We start from the raw sequence: 25520 nt of genomic DNA on the forward strand, positions 1-25520 counted from the left end.
ATTTGAGCCAGTGACATCAGGTTCCCTGCTGCAGTGAACCAGCACAACCTCAGCACCTGTGAGAGGAAGACAGGAAACACACTTTACGACCTGTACATGATGTCAGAACACATGAACAAATGTACACATGCACACATGTACACATGCACGCATGCAGGCATGCAGACATGAACACATGCACACATGCACACATACACACATGCACACATGAACACATGCACACATGCACATAAATACACTCCTCACTAAAGCAGAGACATACACACACACACCGCCAACAATCTAGAACACACCCAATAGCGGTTGATGGTGGGGTACAGTATCACAAGACAAACAGTCATATCACACGTGTCAGCATGCAGGACGTGTGTTGCTCAACAGCATGCAGTACGAGTGTATACAGTCCTTGTTAATAACAGTATACATGGCTTTGATGCATGTGTGTTATTGTTCAGTGATTTTCCTCACCCTGGAATGCAATGTGTACATGGACACAACATTGCTGTGCAAGTATTACAATCTCTGCAATGTGCTGTGCACCATCACTCACAGGTATACATACCATGGCTGGATGTTTATCTGTGTGTTACATAGAGCATCTGTGTCTTTAGCAGATAATTGTGGACACGGTTTAGCTCATGCATGCTATGTATACACACGGGATGAGTGGTGCGTGTATACCTGATGGAATACCATTGCTCAACATAGCCATTGTACAGTAGTTATGGTGAGTGTAGAACATATTGTGGACATGCCAGTGCCAGCCATGACATGGCATGCTACAACACAACTGCAACATTAAACATCACACATACCCAATGTGTGTCATGTGACCTATACACTTAATAGCATTACAAGACATATATGTGTCACTTTGTGCAAATGGTGATTGCTATGCATATTGTGTATAGGTGCATATGTTTGCACACACACAACATTGAGGTGTATAGCAATGAATGCTATGTGTAGTACTGTGGTTACTGTAACTGGATGGCATGTTGTATCATGAGCCATCATCATGCAGCATCATGTGGTCACTCAAGGTTACTTATGTGTGCCAGACCAGCACCTATCATGCTGTACCTGTACTGCAGTACCATGGCTACATTCATCATTTCACAGCCAGTTGTAACATGGGTTTGTAAGGTGCCCAATAGGGAGCATTGCCTAACATGAATGTGTTGCATGTTGGAGAGTGTCGCACTGCCCCATGATAGGCCTCTACCCCTCAGGTATATTATGTGTGCTGTGTGGATGACATTTGGGATACTGGAGTGTGACCTTACAGCATGTGTCTGAATATGTCATGTGTAGCATATTAACATGTACTGCATATGACAGAGTTGTGTATGTCGTGTGCATGTGTATCGACTGCCTATCCAATGTCCACTATAGTGGAGCCACAATTGTTTGGGATGCTCTGTGTATTGCATGTGTTTGAGGCAGCCACTCACGTTACTGAGATGTGCATAGTCTCACAGCAAACATGCACAGCATGCATTATGCGTAGGTGTGTTACATGTGTACATGGCCTACACCTCACCTATGACATGCACATTTTATTAGCAATATTAAATGTAGAACACACTCACCAGCATGGGTCTGCTGCCTTGCTGTCACACCAGAGGGACCTACAAGGATATGAAACAGTTTGTCAGTGGCAACAACTGTGGCATTGCTACTGTGGGTTTGCAATCTTACAGTAGCACAATGGTTGACAGGGTTAGGCCTACACATCATGTTCCAAATTATCAGTATTGAACAACACCAGGCTCCACATCTTCTAACTAGACAGTACATATCTCACATATGCATGATCTAACAATAGAGGTAACAGTAGTCTACAGATATGCCATCTTACCTGCACGTTCCATGTGAACTTGATGGGGGGCTCGGGCCTCCATGATGATGCATGTGCGCTGTTGTTGTTGGCCAGGAGCCCCCATGCTCAGGAGCAGCTCCTCCACTCTGGTGAGGGGGGGATGGGTGGCAACCCCCACCACCTGTGATAAGCTGTTGCCTACGGACATCAGACGCACGCTGCCGGACATGTCTAAGTAAATCACTGCAGTGATGTCGTACCTGCTCATAAGTCTGGCTATGCATGCCTATGTCATTTATCCTACGGACAACATCTTGCCACAGAGCAGTCCGCTCATGCTGGTCCTGGCTGGTTCTTGAAAATAGCAGGGTGTACTGTTGGATGAGACAGTTGGTTAGTATCTCATCCTCTGCACAGCTATAGGCAGGATTGCGATGGTGGGATATGACCCTGGAAGACACTAAAACAATATGTGTGAGCAAGTCATGTGGCACACTTAACATTCTACAGTACAGATATCACTGAACTGCCTTAAATAGCAAACTATTGTCTGTCAGAGGATACACACTTTCAATACCACATATCAGTGCTCAACCCACAACTGCCTGACAGTGCCTGACACGCTCTATATATTAAAACATTTTCTGCACAGCAACAAAGAGAAACCATTATGTAAGACTATGCAACAGTACATGGCACACTGTATGCGACACAATGCACCACCTAGCCACAGGAGGTATATATCCAGCTAATGCATAACAAAATATGTAATCCATTGCAATGATTGTAAAGTCCAGCTACAGTATTACCAGTATACCACACTAGTTGTTGATGGAAAACCCCTGCCTACAATATGTGCACATTTGTGAATATAGGAGGCATACTGCTGTACTAGACTATACATGTTGCTAGATACCCACTTATATCCTGTAACACACATATGACCGAGGGCATGTTACAGGCATACCCACACACACATCAGACATACATACAGGACACAGAGGTATGGCAATCCAGATGAGCTTTACGTGTGTACCATACAGTACTGTGTGTCAGTACTTACAAACCCTTATGCCTGAGGTATGTAATCTGTGAGGACTACAGGGAACACACAAAACAGTGTTTCCAAGCAATGTGGACATACACCATGCTGTGCTGTTTAGGCCTACAGCTTCAGGTAGTACTACAGTTCATACAGGGGTTTGATTCACCAGCAGTACCAATCAATGAGCATACATGTACTGCTTTATCCTCCAATGGCACACCCCAGTTAATACAAAGGGACTACGTCAGACCATATACCATACTGCTTTTTCTGGCTAACAATAGCATACGCATCTTTTGCTGGGATCAGAGCTAGGGCACATAATACCATGACAGAAACAGTTTCCCACTAAGCTATCCCACATATACACAGCTGTGACACATTCACCAACACATTCACCATCACACTCAGTCAACCTCACATAGCAATTATTGCAAAAAGTACATGTGGGTGTGTATTGGTTCATAGGTAGGTTATAGGCTATTGGCCCTAGGGCCTATAGAAGCTTAGCCTTTGACACCCAAGTAAATTAGTTTCATGTGTCCCTGTCAAGCAGAGCCACAGAGGTGATTCCCGGGGTGTATTTCCTATCTCCCATCCAATCATCAAGACTATTCATGACGAGTGCTACTGAGGAGCTTTGTTTGCTATTGATAGGTAGTTTGTTCCAGAGTATGGGATGACTCTGAGATAGGAATCTATCCCTCCAGCATGTTCTGTCTATTGAGGTGACAAGGTTTAGGTCCCTAGAGCATGTAGCTCGTAGGGATAGTGATCTGTTTATGTGGAGCATGTCCAACGGCTCTGGGTTTGACATAGCTTTGTATGTTAGGCAGAGGTCACTTCTGGGTTGCTGGTATGCAACACAGTCTAGCTGTGGTTTTGTGAGACGGTCTGCATAGGGCACCTGTTTGAGGACAGTATTACTCTTTGTGAGGTATGTCTGTGGCCTTTCCAGTTGCTGTAGATGTCTTGTGAGGTACATGCCAGAAGGGGCATTGTACTCTATAATGGGTTTTGTGAGTGATGAATAGAGGGGAACACTGACCTCTTTTTCCCTGGATGACACAGCTTTTGTGATGAGGTGTGCCATGTAGACAGATTACATGACTAGTGTGGCACTGTGATTATCAAGGGTGAGACTACTGTCCACCTGTGTCCCATGGTCTCTTATCACACTTTCAGTGTTAAGATGACTACCACCTATGTGGTAATTCATGGGTACAGAATTTTTAGCAAAATGGATGCGAATGAATTTCAGACATTGAGCTTGAGGCCGTAGCTTTGTCACCAGGCATCTGTCACAGTAAGATATACATATAGGCACATATACAGTCCACCTTTCATGGTAGGAATATCAATTATGTGAAGTATGTGAGGTATACAGTTATGTAATGATATTGCACAGTCTTGTGCGAAATGCATTGAAGGTGTTCTCAGCCCATGTGGCTTTAGCAAGCCTCACTGGCTGCAACACTGCAAACCTAACAAATCACACCCACAGCGTTTAACCGCCACATGTCATATACCAGCAAACAGCCATTGTCCACACTATTGTACAGAACACAGATGACATGGTTCAGATGTTTGACATTTAATGCTGAGCTACATATATCACAGTTATGTCCCACTGCACACAGCTATACACTGATTTGTCCATAGCAGTAGTTATGCAGGGCATCTGTGCATAGATACATGCTGCTGCCACATATTGATGTTTCAAAGTATGTAGAGTAGTCTTCAAATACATGTACTACATGCCAGTAAATACATATCTGTTACATACCTTTCCTTTGTATGTGTTCGTAGTTTTCAGTTTGCTGTATCTTTGGCTTTATTTTAATTTTTTAAATTTTTTTTTAATTTTTTTTTTATTTATTATTTATTTATTTATTTTTTTCCCACTGGTGTGGGTGGGGGTGTGCGTCTCTCTCTCTGTCTCTCTCTGTCTCTGTCTCTGTCGGCCAGCAAGTACAGCCTGTTTTTATAGGTATCTGCACATGTGCATGTGATGGCCTCTGCACCAATTGGTGGCCACCATTTGGTGATTGCATGCTGCCTGCTGTGTGGTAATTGCAGTACTCACTGTCATAGCAACCCAATGCTATAAATTGCTATGTCAGGTAGGCGTAGCCCTTTCAGCTTTCCAAAGTGGGGCCCATTCTTGTTTGCTGTGGACACCGTTGTGTAAGTCAGAAGGTTGGTATACTTCTTATATCTGAAGCTAGGGGTGTAGCCAGTGATTTAAATGTTGTACTCAGACCTGAATATTGCCACTTCCACTACACAGTTGTCAGTGTAGAATTGTACTCACCCCTACAAATGCTAACACAAGATACATGAGTGTATGTAGTTTCTTTTCTACTTATACAATTAACTGCCGTACAAAAGTAGTTATTGATATGTATTCATTTGGTACATGAACTGTTTGTGAACTGCTATACTGTGAATATTAATTTACTCACTTTTGAACAGTTTGTGCTTTTTTAGTGCTGACATTAGCACAGGCTGCTCAAGAAAACTGGACAAATTTCAGTACTGAGTATGCCTACCTACATCCTTGGTAGACCCTGAACACACAGGTTTATTGTACATTTGGGTAGGGGTGCAGAAGGACAGAGAGCATTATATATTAATGTGTGAACTTTATCTTGCTGGACTTAAAGGGCTGCTGTGTACCTGTTAGTTTACCAAAGCAAGTAGTCTGTCTGCATAGCTCCCAACTGTGGACCTATCCAGAAGGTAGCCAGAGGTTAGCCTGTTATTCTTTGTCTGTGCACCACACCGGTCTTTTCAGCACTGGAGCAATGGCATTATCACAGTTGGTTGCTACCAGTACATGGCTACATCCCTTGGTATTTCACTGTTGTACTCCTACATAAGGGTATGCTTCTAGAACTCCTTCCAAAGCTATTTGCACAGTGTGTAACAGCAGAATAGCTGATATGCCTGTGTGTTTCTGCCTCTGTCAGGCCTCTCAAACACTCAGGTACATATTTGAACAGACTCAGGGAAAAGTAGGTAGAAGTGAGGTACACCTTTACAATATTAGAGACATTAAGTTGAGACTTTGAGAGAACCAGAGCATATGGATTAATACACAGTTCCTGAAGTACAAGTGGTGTCTAACTCTTACTTATTGTCATTATTCGTTAAGTGTAATTCACCACCTTTCTGCCTAATGTCAGTAGCTTTCAGAGGGATTCAGAGGGACACAGCTAAAATCTGTCTCAAAATCAGGGACATGCCTGAAAATGACTCACAGTTGGGAAGTATGGCCTCTGCCCTAATCAGATATGCTAGTGTTTGTCCTGCTATGATACAGTGTGGGGGTTGTAAAGTGCTGTTGTAACATTATTTCCTGCTAGAATGGTTGGTTCTCTTTTCACAGTCATGTAATGCAATTCCCCAAGAACTGCTGGTAAAGATCCACAGAACAGGATTTGTGTTGAGGCATTCCTATTTGTCCTTTACAGTTGCTCATTCTGATGCATGATATATTGATTTCAGCACCAATTTGTTGTATGTTTACCATGGCTCAGTGGTACTTCATGCAGTGTAGTGTGTACAAGATCCGGGGTTCAAGACTAACAGAGGTATTTTATTTTGCTACTGAGCAGAACAAGGGCCCTGACATAGAGTGACTAAGGCACTTTTAAGCAGTTATAAGCAGGTTTGCATGGGTTTGCGTGATGCTTAGCTAAGCGCACACAAGTGCACACAGGCGCACACTCACGCAAACCCGCTAACTACTGCTTAAAAGTGCTTACTCCCGCTAACCCCCACGCTCATTTCTTTGAAAGAAAAGAAAATGGGGAGATAGGAAAGGGGTGAAAACAGGGTACAAAGAGGGGAAGACAGTAGGGAATACAGCTCGGGATGTGCAGGACAGGTGTAGGGAAGGCCCATAGCTGCCCATTTCTTTAACAGCAACAGCTGTGCATATGCAATAAATTTGGAGGGAAATATGAAACCTTCAACCCCTGTGAGAGGGGTGAGGACAACAAAGTATTTTGTACTGCCAATTAAATATCAGCTTATGTGTCCAGCGGACAGGTGTGCAAAATGGGCAGCTATGTATGGGGCGTAATTTTTTTTGGTAACAGAATGCCCTTTTTTTTTCAGGTGAGAGTGGAATGTGGGGTAGGGGAAGTAGGTATATTTGGGGAGGTAGGTTGGGGAGGTAAACCGGACAAGACAAACAAGATACACACAGGGGTGGAATATGACACATGTGGTGGGTGAACACCATTGATGGGGAAGGATGTTTGGAAATCGCAAGCCCATGAGCCCACAGATGGCAACAGTGAAACTAAGATCCCCACCCATGGGCAGTCACCACTGCACCTTCACAGCCCAGAGGGTGGCTGTGCTGGGGGCTGCATAGGAGGGGCAGGCTCACCCATGAGTTGCACCACTCATGCCTCAAGCTGGCATAGGGGATCTCCGACAGAATGCTCAATCTCTCTACACACCACAGCCCGGACTGTTCGGAGGGTGATAGGTGGCCCTCTTCCGCCCATGTTTGCATGGGGGGGACAAGCCCCATCCCCTGCAGCGCTTCCACCCAAAGGTGGCACAGGGCCAATGGAGGAGGAGGTCCCAGGCTGGGCACCAGATCTGCTGGTGCCAGATGCCATCACCAGCTGAGGTGGGACAGGTGGGTCCACTGGAACCGGCCTTCCCATACGTTCTATGTTTAGGAGGATTTAATGAAAATATGGGTTAATAACAGTCAACAGCATTCCCAATTTGTTATAACAGCATGCAGAAGTGTTCCCATTAACCCAACACACCAGAGTTTCAACAGTTGAACAGCAAGCATGACACATGCATATATGGGACAACAGTGGACATTACAACAGCATGCAGGTTTAATTGATGGCAACAGGCCACCAATATTGTGGTATTTGAACAGGGCACATGCAGCGAAATAAATGCAGATAATTATAAACCAACAGGACATATGTCCCAACAAATGTTTTGAGATTAGACATACCCATTGAGGTGTGGAATTGCATTTTTTATGCACATACAGTAGGGTGGAAAATGATAGCTCCATTAACAACTTATATAGCCTTCTAGTTTACACTACATTCCTATTAACTGCAGTTATATGTCCCCTACATGTATTATTACACTACACATTTGTCCTTAGATCGTGAAATGAGTTTTGCTAGATCTTTATATACATGGGCTGTATCTGACATACAAACTGTCTGGGATGCAGCTGTTACTGCTACATATTTTGTGAGTTGCTCAGACACACCACTGCTGAGATGGTACACTGACAGCTCTACTTTCCTATAATTATCTAGATATGTGTAGGTAAAATTATCAGTTATATGTTAACAGCTCCCTACATTTTGGCCAGCACAATGACATTTCTGGGGAACACAATACCAAGCTACTCATGTGCCAGATTAACCTGTACATGCTGGGCATGAACCAACAGTCGAGGACTGTGAATATGCTTAAAAGCTACTGGCACTCCCTTCATCCACTTTATATGGGCCTACCTAACTGTGTGTTAACAGTGCTTAATACAACAGTACTATTTCTATAATGCAAGAATACAACAACATATTAAAGAAAATGACACAGACACACTCCAGGAATTATACCTTTATTAAAGACTTAAAACACTTTTCTAGAGGCTCTCTCATTTATTTTATATGACAGTACATGCAGAATATTTATTAGAGAATTATTATACCTTTATTTATTGTGTTTAAACACATTTTTCAGGCTCTCTCATTTATTTTGCATAACAGTACATGCAGAATACTTACTAATAAGCCTAGTGGCATAGCCTTAGCAGCCTATCTGCATAGGCTTGCTGATTCACAGCACGGACACCTGCAGCTGTGAAGTAATTGAAGTGATATTGAGACATACCTATCCATAGTATACACTAGAATAGCAATTCTTACATGCTTAATGCCATGGCTACTTAATCAGTAGTGGGGCATTTGGCATCCCACGGGCCTCCTGGATCCACTGGTCCAGTTGATCTGCCTTGCGTCTTCTTAGGTCTGCATGGTGGTGTCTGACCTGCTCACCAGTCCAAGGGACACCTGTGGCACTGGTGAGTTCATGAACTAGACTGTCCCAGGCTTCCACTTTGTATTGGGTGCCCTGTTACTGGCCTCACAGGAGTCTATCCTCATGATGGTGGACAAGGAGCCAAACCATAACTTTTGACTCCTCAATGCCCCAACGTTGCGCACGAAAAAGAGAGCCCTCTCCAGCACCGGCCATTGCTGCCTGCAGATGGGAGCTACAACCAGTTATGGATAGTATTCCCACCTATGGAGCTTAAATATGCATCATTTTCCACATTTATTTGTGATTGGCTAGTTTTGAAAAAATGCAGCTGAAGGTACACCTGCTTAGCAATGGGTAAACTTACATTGATATGTATGTGTGTGTTGAAAGTGCATACTTATGTAAAGATGTCATGGCTTAGTGGTTCAGTACTGTGATTATGGTGCACAGTATCCTGGGTTCGAGGCCTGTCATTACTTTTCATTTCACTACTGGCCAGACTGGCTAGGAGGTGTGGCTATGTTTTACCTACTTTGCTCGACTTTGCCTGACGTTGCTCTATGCTGATCTAAGTTGCTCTACGTTGCCCGATGTTGTTCTACGCTGCTCTGCGTTGCTCTGTGTTGCCCGATGTTGCTCTACGTTGGTCTACATTGCCCCATATTGCTCTATATTGCTCTACATTGCCCGACGTTGTGCTGGTTAGTGCGGTGGGTAGCTGCACGCACACATGTTCTGTTTGCGTTAGTTGGCGCGATGTGCAACTCCATGCAAAGCTATTGTGCTAGTTAAAGCACTGCTAAGCTATGAGCAATTATACTGAAATGTGCTTAATACTGGTAAACTTTGCTTAGCAATGCTTCACTTTGCTTAAGATACATTACTTCTGCATTCATTAGTATGCATAACAATTTCACTTTCTTGTATATATAAAATTCGTTCACTACTACATAGGCCATTTCAATGCTTTTTACTTAAATGTCATTGGTAAATGGAAGAAATTATTTTCATATACAGATTTCCAATAGAAAATAAAAAGGGAAGTGGTGGGACTCGAACCAGGAACGCCTCCTCTTACTGCAAAGGTTCTACCACTACGCTCTTGCTATTTTGCTTAATTTGCATATATGTTTCTTATTATCCTCTTCGATGTCTTACTGCTAACTGTAGCTAAACAATGGGCATACACACGCAAACATGCGCAAATATGGGCAGCTATATCGGGAATGCTAAAAAAATAAAGTTTTATATTTTATTATTGTACTGGGGTTTAGAATGTGGGGGAGTGTAGTGTTGGGTATGTACACATTTGAGCGGACTCGCTCATGTCAGTTGACATTTCCCTATTGTGATACTTGCAGGGGCATGGTTTTTTGGACTGCTAGGCAGTCCAACATGCCCCCTACACTCGTGCATGTTCCGTGTTAGCCTTGGAGTTGAGGCAGAGCACCCTCATTAATATGCATGGCACACTGCCATCTTATTCTTACACTGGCGTTTCCGTGTAAACCTCCTCTACTCTTACACGGAGGATTCGTGAATCCTGGGGAAATCTTCTTTTATATTTCATGCTCATCTAAACTAATTTCAAAGAAAGATTTATCATAAACTGCAGTAGAAACTGAGAAATAAATATGATAGTCCATCTAATAGTAAATAAACAAATTAAGGGCACTGCTGATCCTGGATTTAATGTATCCTACAATTGCTTTGTTTATTCTGCTGTATATCATTACTTGAACATTTACAATTATTGCTTAAACTGTAATATCTTAAGCCGCGGTGGTGCAGCGGTAGCGTTGTTGCCTCATAGCAAGAGGTTCTCCCGTTCGATTCTCGGCTGGATCGCCTTCTGTGTGGAGTCTGCATGTCCTCCCCAGGGTCGAGTGGCGTTTGAAAGACATATGTAAAATGGGCATGCCTTCTCTGAAGGTTGGATGTTGAGCTGGCACCTCGACACCCGTAAAAAATCTACTGCCAATCATTAGAGGACTGGAGTTCTGCAGTGGCGACCCCTAACCGGGAAAAGCCATAAGAAGAAGAAGAAAATGCTTAAACTGTAATATTTTGGAAGAAAAAGGGAATTTCTGACAGTGCTACCTACTTCAAAAGTTTCTTTGTAGCACATTTTTAAAAGGAATTGTCAGATTGCATATCTGTAAACTGAAATATGTAGGTAGCTCTGTTGTGTAAGGTTCATGCAGGACAACCAGTTAATCTAGTTCTGTATTAAAAATCATTAAGAAGAAAATGTTGATCCCTGTCTGTGGCTTGGAGCTAGACAAGGGATTGAACACAGGACACCCCCCACCCACACATTTTGTGTGGATATCAGATGTCTCTGGACAGTTAGGTAGCAGGGCTCCTCCAAGAGCAGCTGTTTTTTCTTTTAACTAATAAACAAACACCATCATGCTGTTAACTTTTTGAGTACACACAGGGTTACAATGCAGAACAACCAGTTTACCTAATATTGTATTAACAATTCAGTGAGAAAGGAAAACCTTGATTCTTAGACTTGTGGTACTCCAGTTAAAAACTTTGTCCCATAGTGAAAATATCCCTGAATTTTCACTGTCTACATTCTACCATCACCTCAAGAATGAAGCCATCAACTTGTGAAACAGTTTGATTATAGCATTCTGGCTTGCTTTGTCAAAAAACATTTAAAGGTAAAAAAATATGACTTCAGCTGATATTTCATTATCCAGAACTTTCTTTACATAAAAATGAAAGTAAGCTGCTTAGGTTCATTTGCATTTACAAAGAATGTAGGTAAGCTGTTTGAACAGTTGGTGGCTTTGGTAATAAAGTCATTTTGAAAAATGCCCAAGGCTGCAGTTTCTACAAGATGAACATTCATTTCACTTTTAAGACTGTAAATATGTAAGTTATTATGATAGTCCATGTAAATGACATAGTGACAAAAGACACATGCATCATCTAAAAGAAAACAATGAGACAGGACAGGCTTAAGTACCAAAACATGGGGTGGACATATTTAATGGGGTGCCTATCATAATTCCTATGCCTGGGATTTGTGTGTGCCTCAAATTGTGATAATGGGTCTCTAATTTGCCTCTTTCCCTAAGATACAGAAGCCTTAGTGATAGTGTATTTAGAAGTAGGTACTATAGGGGTATTGTCACTTCCATTATAAAGAGTCACAGAAGTATTATCAAGCACAGTTAAAGGAAAACACAGCAGCAGAATATTTTTTGTACAGTGAGGAATATAATGTATTGAGTGTCAGACAAGTAGGGGGATTGCACCAGCTGCAGTATTAGTCAGTATTCTACATAATGCTGAACACTGAGCTAGCCACAAAGGGTGCAAACCATTCTCGAAAATGCCAGCCTTTTATAATTATTGTTTTATTATTTTGATGCTTAATAAAATAAGCTATTGAATAATAATTGATGACAAAACCGGAAAACCCTCCAAAAATTAATTGGTAGCAAATCAAACGCCACCTACTAAACCCACTTCAACCATCAGGTTGCTAAAAAAACTTAATTTGTATCACAAAGTAATTATTTTCACATTGAAGGAAGTAATTCAAATACATTAGCCATCTTTTTCATGGTAATAGTGTGCTTGGGATGATCTCTATATTTCAGTACTAAAGAATAATTCTTTTGTGGCCAGTGTCGCTAAGACCGGAAGATCAACAACTGAGATGACCGACAGTTTAAAAGCACGAAACTTCACATGCCCGACAAACCACAATCCCCACAATCAACAAAACAAAACAAATACCTTTTCCAAAAAACACACACACAACATAAGCACACCAAAAACCTTTCAAGCCTACACTAAACCTTACATACACAACTATCTATGCACTAACCTTAACCCAAACCCTAACCCTAAGGTCCGTCACTATCACACACTCACCTAACCCGTGCCCTAACCCTAACTCACTTAACCTGCCCCTAACCCTAAAGTCTGTCACTATCGCACACTTACCTTACCCGCACTCTAACCCTAACTCACTTAACCCGCCCCTAACCCTAAAGTCTGCCACTATCGCACACCTACCTTAACATGTCGGTGTTCTCAGCGTCGGGCTTTTAAACTGTCGGTCATCTCAGTTGTCGATCTTCCGGTCTCTGTGTTCTCGTCGTCGGTGTTTTGGCATGTCAGTGTTTTAAAGTAGACCTATATATATATATATATATATATATATATATATATATATATATATATCAATAGACAGTATGTTTTCTAAGTTTTCCAGAACCTAACAAGCTATGAAAAAAGAAAGGGTGATAAAACATTTTCTACTAATTGTATTTTTCTCCAGCAATGTGCAATACATGGGCAATCCCACCATACATGTTGCCATGTGCCATTTGACTCACAGGCATGCCAACATAGGTTATGAAGTCTACTGCACTACATTCTGTGAGGTTACATATATGCTCTGAGTATATTTTTGTTGCATAATGTGGTTTCCATATGATTTGATAGCCTTTTTGTACCAATTCCATAAATTAATAAACTGCTGCATATTTATTTAATAACTACATGTTCCAAGTATATTTTTTGTTGCATAATGTGGTTTCCATATGATTTGATAGCCTTTTTGTACCAATTCCATAAATTAATAAACTGCTGTATATTTATTTAATAACTACGTTTCATTTAATATATATAATATTTAAATCATCCAGTTATTTTCCTGAATAAATAAGAAACTTATTAATATTTCTATTGTTCTAACTTTATACTGTATCTCCATCTGTCAGTATACCAAATAATTCTTTCTAATCCTTGTCCCTGCTTTTCGTTATATACTCAAATGGATTAGTAAAATTAATTATCAATTCCTTTATTTTTAGTTTATTAATAAACTGAAAATCCAATGAGAGTACATTTGTATTATCTAATACTCCCTCTTTTTTCCATCTAATATTTGTGTGATAATTAGAATAAAACATAAGGTAATAACAACGAAAGAACACCTTGGATATCAAAAATATATATTTCTTTGTATGAAATTTCAGATTTAATATATATGGATCATTAGTTTTGGCTGAAAAGAGTGATTTTGTTCAAGCTAAAAGTCTTAATTACCAAATAAAGTTAAAGAGCCTAAATAATTGTGAATCTATTAGCTTGTTCTACTTTTCTTTTTCTTTCTTTTGTGTGTCCACGCCATGTATTATAAATATTATAGCATAGGTTAAATTTATACTTTCTTTGGCATATTTCAAGGGATTAACCTCATAACATCTGTCTAATAACAATAATCAGTCAAACATTTTACCAGGATTTGCTCTCTTACATTTTCTTTCTTCAGTAGAAAACTTAAACAAAAAGAAATGCTATATAAGCCTTAAAAGAACTCTGAATAGTAGCAAAACTGACATCTTTTGCTTTATTCTCTACCCCAAAATAGCACATTGTTTCTGTAATTAAATCAAAATCCTAAGTAAATATATCTCTATTAATATATCCATTGTTAGATTTATGAAGTATATTGAACTCTAAATCAATACTAATAGTTGGCTAATCTAATAAAAATCTCAGATAGAGACTGATGCTTTTGCAATTAAGACTTTAACTTTCCTGAAATAAAAAAATAATCTAGTCTTGAGGTTGTACAACTTTTTCATCAAAGAAAATAAAACCTTCAATAGTATGCCTCTTATACTATTATAAATCTGTTAAGTTATAATGATCTAAAAAAATAACTTACATAAATGAAAACTTCTTAATGATCTATTACAATGTGCATTAAAATTACCTTCAAAAATAATATCCCCTGAATTGAGTTTTTGTAACCCATAATCAAGGTTTTGAACAAATTTCTTATAGCCCCCAAAAGGAACATAAAGTGAACTAGCAGACTAAGAACAGTTCTGAAATAATTAGTACAATTCATACATCTTAAATCTGAACAATTATACAGCTGTCAAAAAATGAAAACAGCAATGCTTCTAGATTTATCATTTGAATTTTTTTAAATTTTTTATCAGTTTTTTTTACTTGCAATGTTCCTTTTGCTAGTCTGTATCATCTGTAAGTTTCATCAATTGTAATGTTTATTGTACTATTTGTAATGTTTGTTCGAATCTATAATCATTTGTAAAATGTATCATCTATAACTTATTGTAACCTTGATTGTTTTTGGAGCTTTTCTCCCCAGGACTCCATTGAAAACGGGTTCATATTGGCCCAATGGACTATCCTGGTAAACCAACTGCAAATACATAAATAAATAAATAAAATTTATAATAGTATTGCCATGACCTTTTATTTTCAGTAATGTCACATTGTTATTTTTGCTTCAATGTATTTCATGTAAGCAGACAATGTCTGGCCTTAAATGTTTTATGAATTTCATAATATTTCCCCCCTAGGATTATTAAGTCCATTAACACTGACATAAATAATTCTCGATGACTAACTTTGAGTATGTAATCTTGGTATAATTGTCAGTCCCTTGTCGCCTGACAGAAACCAGCCCTCCACTCTATCTCTCTCTCTCTCTCTCTCTCACACACACACACACACACACACACACACACACACACACACACACACACAGTCTAAGAATGTCCTCACTTGGAAGCTATGGTGGAATATTAAGAACAGAAAATTCTCTTCTTGCTTCTTCTAATGTCCTGAACTTGAAATTCATGTCTTTATAGATTGTTTGTAAAATTATAGGAAAAATTAACCATGATTTTATCTTTTTTGACAAAATTACTTTGCATAACTTCTGTTGGGAGATCCTGATACAAGTGTGTAATGTCCTGATTAAATTGAAAATGTCTGTAGTTTGTCAATGCAGACATTATCACATTTTTGTTACATAAATAATCAAATTTAACAGTAACTGGTCTATTATAACCTTTCTTTTGAGGTCTAATTCTGTGTACAATGTCTAGCTTTATAACAACTATTTCTCCCTTATGAGCTTCCTGCTCAACTTCTTCAAAATTGCCTCCATCATCTGAATCAAAGAGTTGTTTAATTCATTACAGCCTAGTGACACCTCCAGGTGCTTCTGCAGTTACAGCCTGGTGATGCCTTCAGGTGCTTCTCCAGTTACAGCCTAGTGAGACCTCCAGGTGCTTCTGCAGTTACAGCCTAGTGGTGCCTCCAGGTGCATCTCCAGTTGCAGCCTAGTGATGCCTCTCGGTGCTGCTGCAGTTACAGCCTAGTGACACCTCCAGGTGCTTCTGCAGTTACAGCCTGGTGATGCCTCGAGGTGCTTCTCCAGTTACAGCTTAGTGATGCCTCCAGGTGCTGCTGCAGTTACAGCCTAGTGACATCTCCAGGTGCTTCTGCAGTTACAGCCTAGTGACACCTCCAGGTGCTTCTGCAGTTACAGCCTGGTGATGCCTCCAGGTGCTTCTCCAGTTACAGCCTAGTGATGCCTCCAGGTGCTGCTGCAGTTACAGCCTAGTGACACCTCTAGGTGCTTCTACAGTTACAGCCTAGTGACACCTCCAGTTTATGCAGTTACAGCCTGGTGATGCCTTTAGGCATCTAATGTAGCCTGCTCCGATTTGCTTCCTATTTGCTTTAATAATTTCAACATTATGCTACTTAAAAGATTTCATCTTGAAGCTTGCATAGTGGCCAACACAACCGCACTTATAGTTGACCATTGTCTGGTGCTGCTTAAGATATAGTAATCGTTCATAATGTATTTAGTTATATTGTGATAATGTTTATATTATTCTAAATATCTTAACAAGCAAGTAACCCAGTCATAACAGCTTAGCCTAATATGAAAGCCCATGTCTGTGCTGAATATTTTGCAATTTGTATTTCTTTAGTACCAGTTATAGCTCTAGAGATGTAAAGATTGGGTCTATATTAAATCAGCGAAACGGCATTACAGCAAATGCCATTTCGCCAACACATATAGCCCTATGTCTGAAAATAGCGAAGGCTCAGGCCAGAGATTTTTTTTCCCATGGAAAAAAATCGATTGGCCTGAGCCGTAGCATTGCCCTTTACCCCACTGTAGTGTGATCTAAGAGTTGGTATATTTAGTTAGGGGGTGTGGGGATATAGGGGGGTGTGTGAGGGGTGAAGCCCCCCAATTAGTTACATTTTAAATTGTGTGTGTTTGGTGCTAGCAATTTCTTTCCCAGGGAAAGAAATCGCTGTTTTGACCATTCGCTGTTTAGTTGTTCAGGCTTTATGTGTTGCTGAAGAGGCATTCGATGTACACCTCTTTGCGATTTTAATATAGACCCATAAACATTGTTCTTAAATGAGAGGCCGTAACTTGATTTTTGTCAAAATACTCAGTATGTAATCATTGAGAGTTAAGACTACAAACTTCCTGAGTTCCACTGGAGTGAATGAGCTAACTCTAAACATTCTGGAATCCCTGCTAGTCTAATATTAAGATTCCAAGATTTAATTTTTAAATTTAAAAGTCCCTCTCTTAAATATTAGTGAGAAAATATTGCACTTTAGCAGAGTAAAATTCTTTGTTATATCAAAAAAGCCGAATTCCAATTTCAACACACCCTTTGGAGCCTCAACTACAAACCCATAAGGCAAGCCAACATGCTACCCAATATTTTAATCATCTGAGACTCTATTTTGAGACATACAGATGTCCCATTTAAAGCTGAGTAAGGAGAAAATCATGTTCAGTTGTTTAGTAGATGCCAGGATCCACTAAATCAGCCATGTACTCCAGTCAATAGACCACAAGTACCAGTATGACTCAGTCATAGCCATGTGGGTGTAAATGACCTGAGACATGCTTCTCTGGACTATATGAAGAGGGGTACATATCACAAGAGCGACAACTTAAAATGTCGAAATTTACTTCACCGACAATTCAAATAACCGACATCGCAAATCACGGACGTTTACCAGGTAAGGGATGTAAATTCGCTACTCATGCCTACCATGGTTGCATGACACTGCCACACTTACTAAACCATGGTAGGCATGAGTAGGGAATTTACATCCCTTACCTGGTAAACGTCCGTGATTTGCGATGTCGGTTATTTGAATTGTCGGTGAAGTAAATTTCGACATTTTAAGTTGTCGATCTTGTGATATGTACCCATGAAGAGACATATTGTGGAGCTGTCAGACTATGTGTCCCAGGCTGGTATGTGCCTAGCACTGAGCAGCATTCTACCTTCAGCAAGGATGATGTCACATTAAGAACAAAAGATGAGTGACTTCAATAATTGGCTTATTTACTGGTGCCATTCTAAGGGAGGGCAATATTTGTCAGTATGGAAGGATATAGGTTCATAGTTTCATAGGTTTGTACTAGGCTATCGACCTCCTGGGTCTTTACAAGCCTAGCCTTGCAACCCAACCTAGTTTTGTCCTCAAGTACTTTGGACACCTATATGGTGGGGATTATTTTTGTATTGAAGTAGCTAATGGTTGTGTGTGCATATTGGGTATGTTAGTTTGGGATTAGTTAACTTACTATCAGCCTCTGTCCATGAAGACATGGGTGTCAGAACGGGGGTGAATTTACAATTTACAATTCAATTATCAAGGTTTTGCTTGAAAAGGGTCGGGGTGAACTACTTCATGTGGACGGAGAACCTGTTTCATAGTATGAGGATCCTCTGAGACCCATATCAGTCCCTCCAGCAAGTTTTATTTATGTCACAGGCAAGGTTCAGGTCCTTGGATCTAGTGTTCCTGGTGCTGTTTAACCATCACTACTGGGTCCAATATGATCAACAAGCCACATTGCTTTGGTAAGGATGGTCTGCACCTAGTTCCTCTAAGTTTTGAAACATTGGCTAAAACATTGTCCTCCCCTACAGTGCCCTTTTAGGCAATGCCAAACTGACAAACCTTCCAGCATAGCAAAACCAGCCCAAGGGAATCTAGCAGTATTGCTACTCAGTGCCAGGGACCTAAACAAGAAACTCCACTCCCTCCAGCCTCTCGCATCTGTTCAGTTATTGAGACATGATTTAAAGCCATGGAGGGCAACCCAGAAGTGAAGGGCTACAGTGCCTTTCACACATTCATGCCAGCTACTGCACAGGCAGGGACCAAAGGTGTATCAATCTATATCAACAACAAATTCACCTCAAGACTAGTCAAACAGGATGATGTGCTTGACCTTCTCCTTGTCCAGATTTCTATAGGCAAAGTCCTATCTCATATACTTGCAAGCTATAGGTCACTCTGTACGACCCAAAAAACCCATAACCCCTATTTGGACGTACAGGAGGCCCTCAGCATTCAACCAAATACCATATTCATTGATAACCTCAACTACCCCACTATAAAGAGGGATCCGTACATGACCACAAAACTTACAGGTTCAGAGATTCCTGGACTTTATAAAAACAAACACCTTAGACCAGATATTCCACATGTCCATTAAAGCTGCAAACATACTTGAATGTTTATTTCCAAACATGGGACAATGCACCCCCCCAGGTTTAGTGTCCTTTCAGGTAAGGTTAGACCACAATGCTGCCTCCTTCATAATAAAAATCAGTTATGTGATCCCAACTAACCCCATAACATTTTGAAACTATTCAAAGGTGAACTTTATACTACTAAATAATAACCTGTCAAAATTTCAGGCCTCCCAAACTCTGAGAACAAAGCTGCCTATGCAGAATTGTTCTCAGAAACTGAGTACAATCATGTTAATAAATGCATACGGACAGCTGTGCCTACTTGAAATAAGCCCAGAACTAACTCAAAAAAAAAAAAAACATACTGGTGGAGTCCAAACAAAAACAGGTTCTAAAACAAATGTGCCTTCCATACATTTAGACCAGCTACTTCACAGGCAGAGACTAAAGGTGGAGGTGTCTCTATTTATATAAAAATAAATACACTTCAAGGCTGGTCAAACAGGACAATGCACTTGAGCTGCTCCATGTTCAAATCACCATAGGTAAAATCCAACACCACTTCATTGCAAGCTATAGGACCCCCTCTATGACCCAGGAAACCCATACCATGTATTTAAACTTATTAGAAACACTAACCATCCAACACAATACTATACGCATGGGTGAATTTAATTACCCCACTATTAACTGGGAATCCTATACAACATCAAATGTACATGCAACAGAGATTACTGGATTTTGTAAACACAAACTTCTACACCAGATAGTCGATACACCAACCAGGGGTGCAACCATACTGGATCTGGTCCTCACTAATATGGTAGAGTGCTGCACACCCCCTACTGTAATGCCTTCCCTGGTAAGGTCAGACTCCTTTGAAGTAAAAATAAAACCAGGACTCTCAGCTAAACCGGGGATATTCAGGAACTATTCTAAGGCTAACCTCCTGCTATTAACTGGGAACCTGGCAAAATTTCAGGCCTCTATAAACCCCTGAGAACATTTCTGCCTATGCAGAACTGTTCACAGAAACCCTGTACAGGCATGTTAATGGCTGTATAGAGGCAGCTGTACCCACCAGAAAAAAGGACAGCACTAACTCAAAATACAAGCCACCCTGGTGGAATCACAAAATCAATTGGATGTACAACAGGAGGAAAAAATTCATGGCAAAAATTAGGAGATGCAGCACCCAGTAGGATAAAAGCACTCTAATTAAACTAAACAAACAACTCAGATGACAAATAAAGTCTAGCAAGGCCAAATTTGAGGTAAGTTTGGCATCCCAGGCCAAGGGCAATAACAAAGCATTCTTTAGCTATGTCTGCAACCTCAAAGGCAATGCACAATTGCGTGCAGAGTTCATTTTAAATGGAGCTACTTATACTGAGCCAGAAGACATAGCAAACCTCTTGGATGATAAATTCAGCTCCAACTTTTCTCCCCTCTCCTCCTCAACCTTCCCTCGGGAAATATCATCAAATATAACCCCCCTACTATCACTAGGGAACAGGTCCTTAATGCTCTCTTTAAGACCAAGAACACTACATCAATGGGCCCAAACAATATCCCAGGTTGCCTTCTAAATACCATGAAACATGACCTTTCAGGGCCTCTGGAATTGCTATATAACTGTAGCCCCCAAACAGGCTTCATGCCTCATGAATGGAGAAAGGGAACAGTCATCCCTCTGCACAAAGGTGGGCCATCTACAGACCCTGGAAACTGCAGACCCATAAGTCTTACTAGTCTTATATATAAAGCCATGGAAAGAATTATCATGGAGATGATTAATAGAGATATAGCAAACCTCCAGACACTGGACCCAACCCAGTTTGGTTTTGTAAAAGGCAGATCATGCCTACTAAACTTGATGGTCTTCTTTGAGAAGGTCATCAAAGCAATGGATGAGGGAAACATCGTTCAAATTGCCTACCTTGACCTGGTCAAGGCATTTGACAATACCCCACTCGGGCATTGTTGACAAACTCAGGAGATTAGGTACAAACCCATATGTCACCCAGTGGATAGCCAACTGGCTGGCAGACAGGACCCAGGAAGTTAGAATTTAGGAGTCCACCTCTACAAAGAGGCCAATCAGAATTGGAGTCTCTCAGGGATCAGTCCTTGGACTGGTCCTTTTTGGCATTTACTTCTCAGAAGTCAAGGCCAATGTCAGTGGTCTCTGGCTGACTAAATTTGCAGATTATTGCAAATTAGGAGCTGTCATTGAATCTCACAATGACACAAATGTTCTCCAGGAGGGGCTGACACAGACAAACAACTAAATGCCAAGAAATACACAATAGTATCCTTTGGTAAGTTATCCATCCCTGGTAACTATCATATTGACAATGCACACCTTAGAGATGACCAAGTAGTCAGGGACTTAGGGATACACATAGATAGTAATCTAGCCTTTGATCATCATGCGTCTACAGTGGTGAGGAAATCGTTCTATTTTGTGCAACTTATAAACAAAGGTATGGCATCTAAGTCCAAGGAAGTTATTGTTCTGCTGTATTCAGTATTCATCAGACCTATCATTGAGTACAATGACCCGTTTGGTATGTACCTAATCAGGCATATCCAACAAATGGAGCATCCACATAGGTACCTCACTAAAAGAATACGGGCATAAGTAATATGTCCTATGCAGACCGCCTCAAGGTCCTATCCCTGTATTCTGTCTCCTACAGGCTTTTGAGGGGAGATCTATGCCTGGCATACATGGCATTGTCAGACCCCACTCTGATGGACCTTCTGTATATCCACAAAACAAACAATACCAGAATTACCCGTTCTAAAGACTTAAACCTTCCTTGTGATATATATATAGGACCTGCTGGAGAGATAGGTATATGTCCCAGAGACTCCCCCATCTGTGGAACAGGCTTTCCATCCATGAGAAACAGAGTTCCTCCCTAATCCAATTCAAGTGCAACTTGGACAATTGGATGGGAAACTGGAAATGTATCCCTGGCTTGGCACCTATGTCTCTGATACAAACAGGGAACCTGTAAATAGTTCATCTCCCAGGCCCTTGCTTACACTTATCAAGGGTATCAGAACTTGTCAGAGATTTAGGACACATGGCTAGGCTTAAAAAGGCCCTTGTGGTTGTTAGCTTAGTAAACAACTATGAACCTATGAAAATAAAAAGTCCTAGCCAAGATTAGAAACTGCTAGGCTCAGTGTGATAAAAACACTCTCATCAATCTAAACAACAATTAAGAGAGCAAATTAATTCTACTAAATCCAGATTTGTGCCCGAGATAGCCTCCCTTCAAAAGGCAACCACAAGGCTTTCTTCAGTTATATATAAAACCTTAAAGGTGGCTCACAGTAGTGTGTAGAACTGATTATAAATGGAAGCACCTACACAGTGCTGGAAGATATAGCAAATCTGATGGCTAACAAATTCAGCTGCAGTTTTACTCCCCTCTCTTCCCTGGCCTCCTCACAGGAAATACCATCATCAACAACACCCAAGCTATCACTAGGGAGCAGGTCATAGATGCACCCTGTACAGCCAACAACATTTCATCAATGGGCCTTGCTAATATCCCAGGAAGCCTCATAAATAATCTAAAACATGACCTGTTGTAACCCCTGGAGTCACTATTATGACCATAGCCTTCAGACAGTCTATGTGCCATATGAATGGAGAACTGCAATGGTCATCCTCTACACAAGGGTGTGCCATCATCAGACCTGAGAACTACAGACCCCTATGTCTGAATAGCTCATCTACAAAGCCATTGAAAGAATTATGGAAATCTTCAGTAAAGATATAGAAAACATTGAAACATTGAATCCAACCCAGTTTGTTTTCTTCAAGGATAGATCATGCCTACTCATCCTGCAGGATTTCTTGATAAAGACACAAAGGCAATGATTTTAGGGCAAAATGGTGCCTACCTTGACTTGGCTATGGCATTTGATACAATAGTCCAGTAAAGCATTGTAAACAAACTCATGGATGTAGACATAAACTCCTAGGTTATGTGCTGGATAGCCAGCTAGCTCCCGGATAGTACCCAGGAAGTTAGGATTGAGAAACTACTTCCACAAAGAGGCTGGTCACTAGCAGAGTCCCTCAGGGATCAGTGCTGGGTCTGCTCCTTTTTGGCATCTACCTCTTGGAAGTCAAGGCCAGTGTCAAGGGCCTCTGGCTGACCAAATTTGCAGATGATTGCAAACTAGCAGCAGTCATAGAACCCCCCAAGACATTAACATCCTAAAGGAAGGAGTAACACATACAAATGAATTGTGCCAAAGCCATGGTTTAGAACTCAGTGCCAAGAAATGTATAATAGTACCCTTTGAGAATTCAGCTACCCTATGAAATTACCTCATCGACAACACACTCCCTAAGAGCAGAACCAGTAGTCAGGTATTTGGATATGCATCTAGATAGTAACAAAGTAACCTGACTTTAGACCAGCATGTGTCGAAGGTACTAAGGAAATCATTATATATTGCTCAACATATAAACAAATGCATGTTATCTGGATCCAAGGAGGTCATTGCTTCTCTGTATTCAGCCCTCATCAGGACATCGTTGAGTAAAATGCCCCCTTCAGTATGTACCTGACCAGGTACATGCAACAACTGGACTGTCCAAAGAGGCTCTTCACCAAAGGAATAAAAGGTATAAACAGCATACCCTATGCCCTATTTCTGTTGTCTGCTTCCTACAGACTGTTGAGGGGCAATCTATACCTGGAATACAAGGCATCCTTGGATCCCACTCTGATGGACCTTTTGTATAGCTGCAAAACAAGTATCAGAATTAGTTGATCTAGGGATTTAAGCTTTGCTTGCAACATAAACAGAACATGTTGAAGGAACATGTATGTGTCTCAGAGAATTCCTCTCCTCTGAAACAGGTTTCCCATCTATGTAAAGCAGAAGTCTTCACTAATGCTATTCGTGAAAGACCTGGACCAGTGAATGGGACATCAGAAATATCCTTGGGGTCTAGCACCTATGTCTCTAATGAACAGAGGCAGTCCTAACTTACATGTACCCCCTTCAAATAACTTCTAAGGTACATAATCTTGTGGGATACAATTGGGATGCTTGACTAGGCTTATAAAAGGTCCTAGTGGTCTTTAGCCTATGGCAAAGTAGCATTAAGGTTTTTAAGAGTTTATTTTTGCTGCAGCAGAAACTGTTTAATGCTAGCTAGTTCAGTTGCTAAATTGAGCACCAATTTCAACTTGGAGGGGAAAGGTTCTATTTTTGCCATAATGACTTTAGCCCAAATGAGGACATCTGCAAGGCCATATTTATTATCCACAGGAGTTTTTGGGCTCCATACATAATACCTCAGACTGCAAAGACAAAAATTTTGTATCTGATTTTACTGAAGAAGCTGCTGCAAATGGAATAGTTGATAAATTTGTCTCAGACTTGACATCATTTCTTAAAGTTATCTTTTGTGGAATTGACTTATTAGTGATGGTCAGTTATGTTGATCTGGAAGTTTCTCTCAATCTAAATCCATTCTGTATGATGGTATTATTTTCTTAACATCTCATCAGTCAACCTTTTGATATTCTAGTGAATCAGGTACAGATTTAACTGTGGAGGCAGAAATATTACATTTTGACAAACAATCCACTTTATTTCTCATAATCTTCTTATTTTTCCATTTCTGCATAATGACTAGCATAACAGACAATTTTTGAAATGGGATAGATTTTAGAATTCTGTTTTGAATGTTGCACTGAAACAAACAACATTGCCATAGTTTGCAGCTAATGCTCAATCTGTCATGACTTCAGCCTTCTCATTCATCTGATGTGCAAATCCCCATTCTCTGAAATGTCAAGTAAAGTTTGTGCCTGTGACTCAAATGGTAGCACATTTGCCTTAGACTGAGTGAAGATCATAAGGGTGACATTTATTCACACAGCCCACAGCAGCTGCTTTGATTTGTTTTCCAGACGTGACACTATAGTGAAGCATGGGGGGGTGTTACACTCCTGAGGTGTTGTACTTTGGATGAGATTAAACTGAGGTCTTATCTGCCTGAGTTATGGTACGCAAGTGGATATAAAAGATCCCATAGCACTTATTGCATGTATTTACTTAATGTCCTTCATAAATTTCCTTTAGTCAGTACAGTGGGCATACCTAGCATATTTAACACCCGGAGCAGAAATGTTTTTAACCCCCCCCCCCCCCGGAGGGTTTTTTCTAACACCACCTCCTCAATGACAATTGTTTTTAGTAATAATCATGAAATGAAACAAAATAA

General features: G+C 40.6%; 1 protein-coding gene across 4 annotated transcripts in view; it reads left to right on the forward strand.

The window, feature by feature from the left end:
• Positions 1-25520, forward strand: part of KAZN (kazrin, periplakin interacting protein) — a 2853667-nt gene that overhangs the window by 1759612 nt on the left and 1068535 nt on the right. The gene's annotated exons all lie outside the window — the stretch shown is intronic.

The sequence above is a fragment of the Protopterus annectens genome, chromosome 2.part1 (genome assembly GCF_019279795.1).
Source record: "Protopterus annectens isolate FY-2018-M chromosome 2.part1, PAN1.0, whole genome shotgun sequence".
NCBI classification, from domain to species: domain Eukaryota; kingdom Metazoa; phylum Chordata; order Ceratodontiformes; family Protopteridae; genus Protopterus; species Protopterus annectens.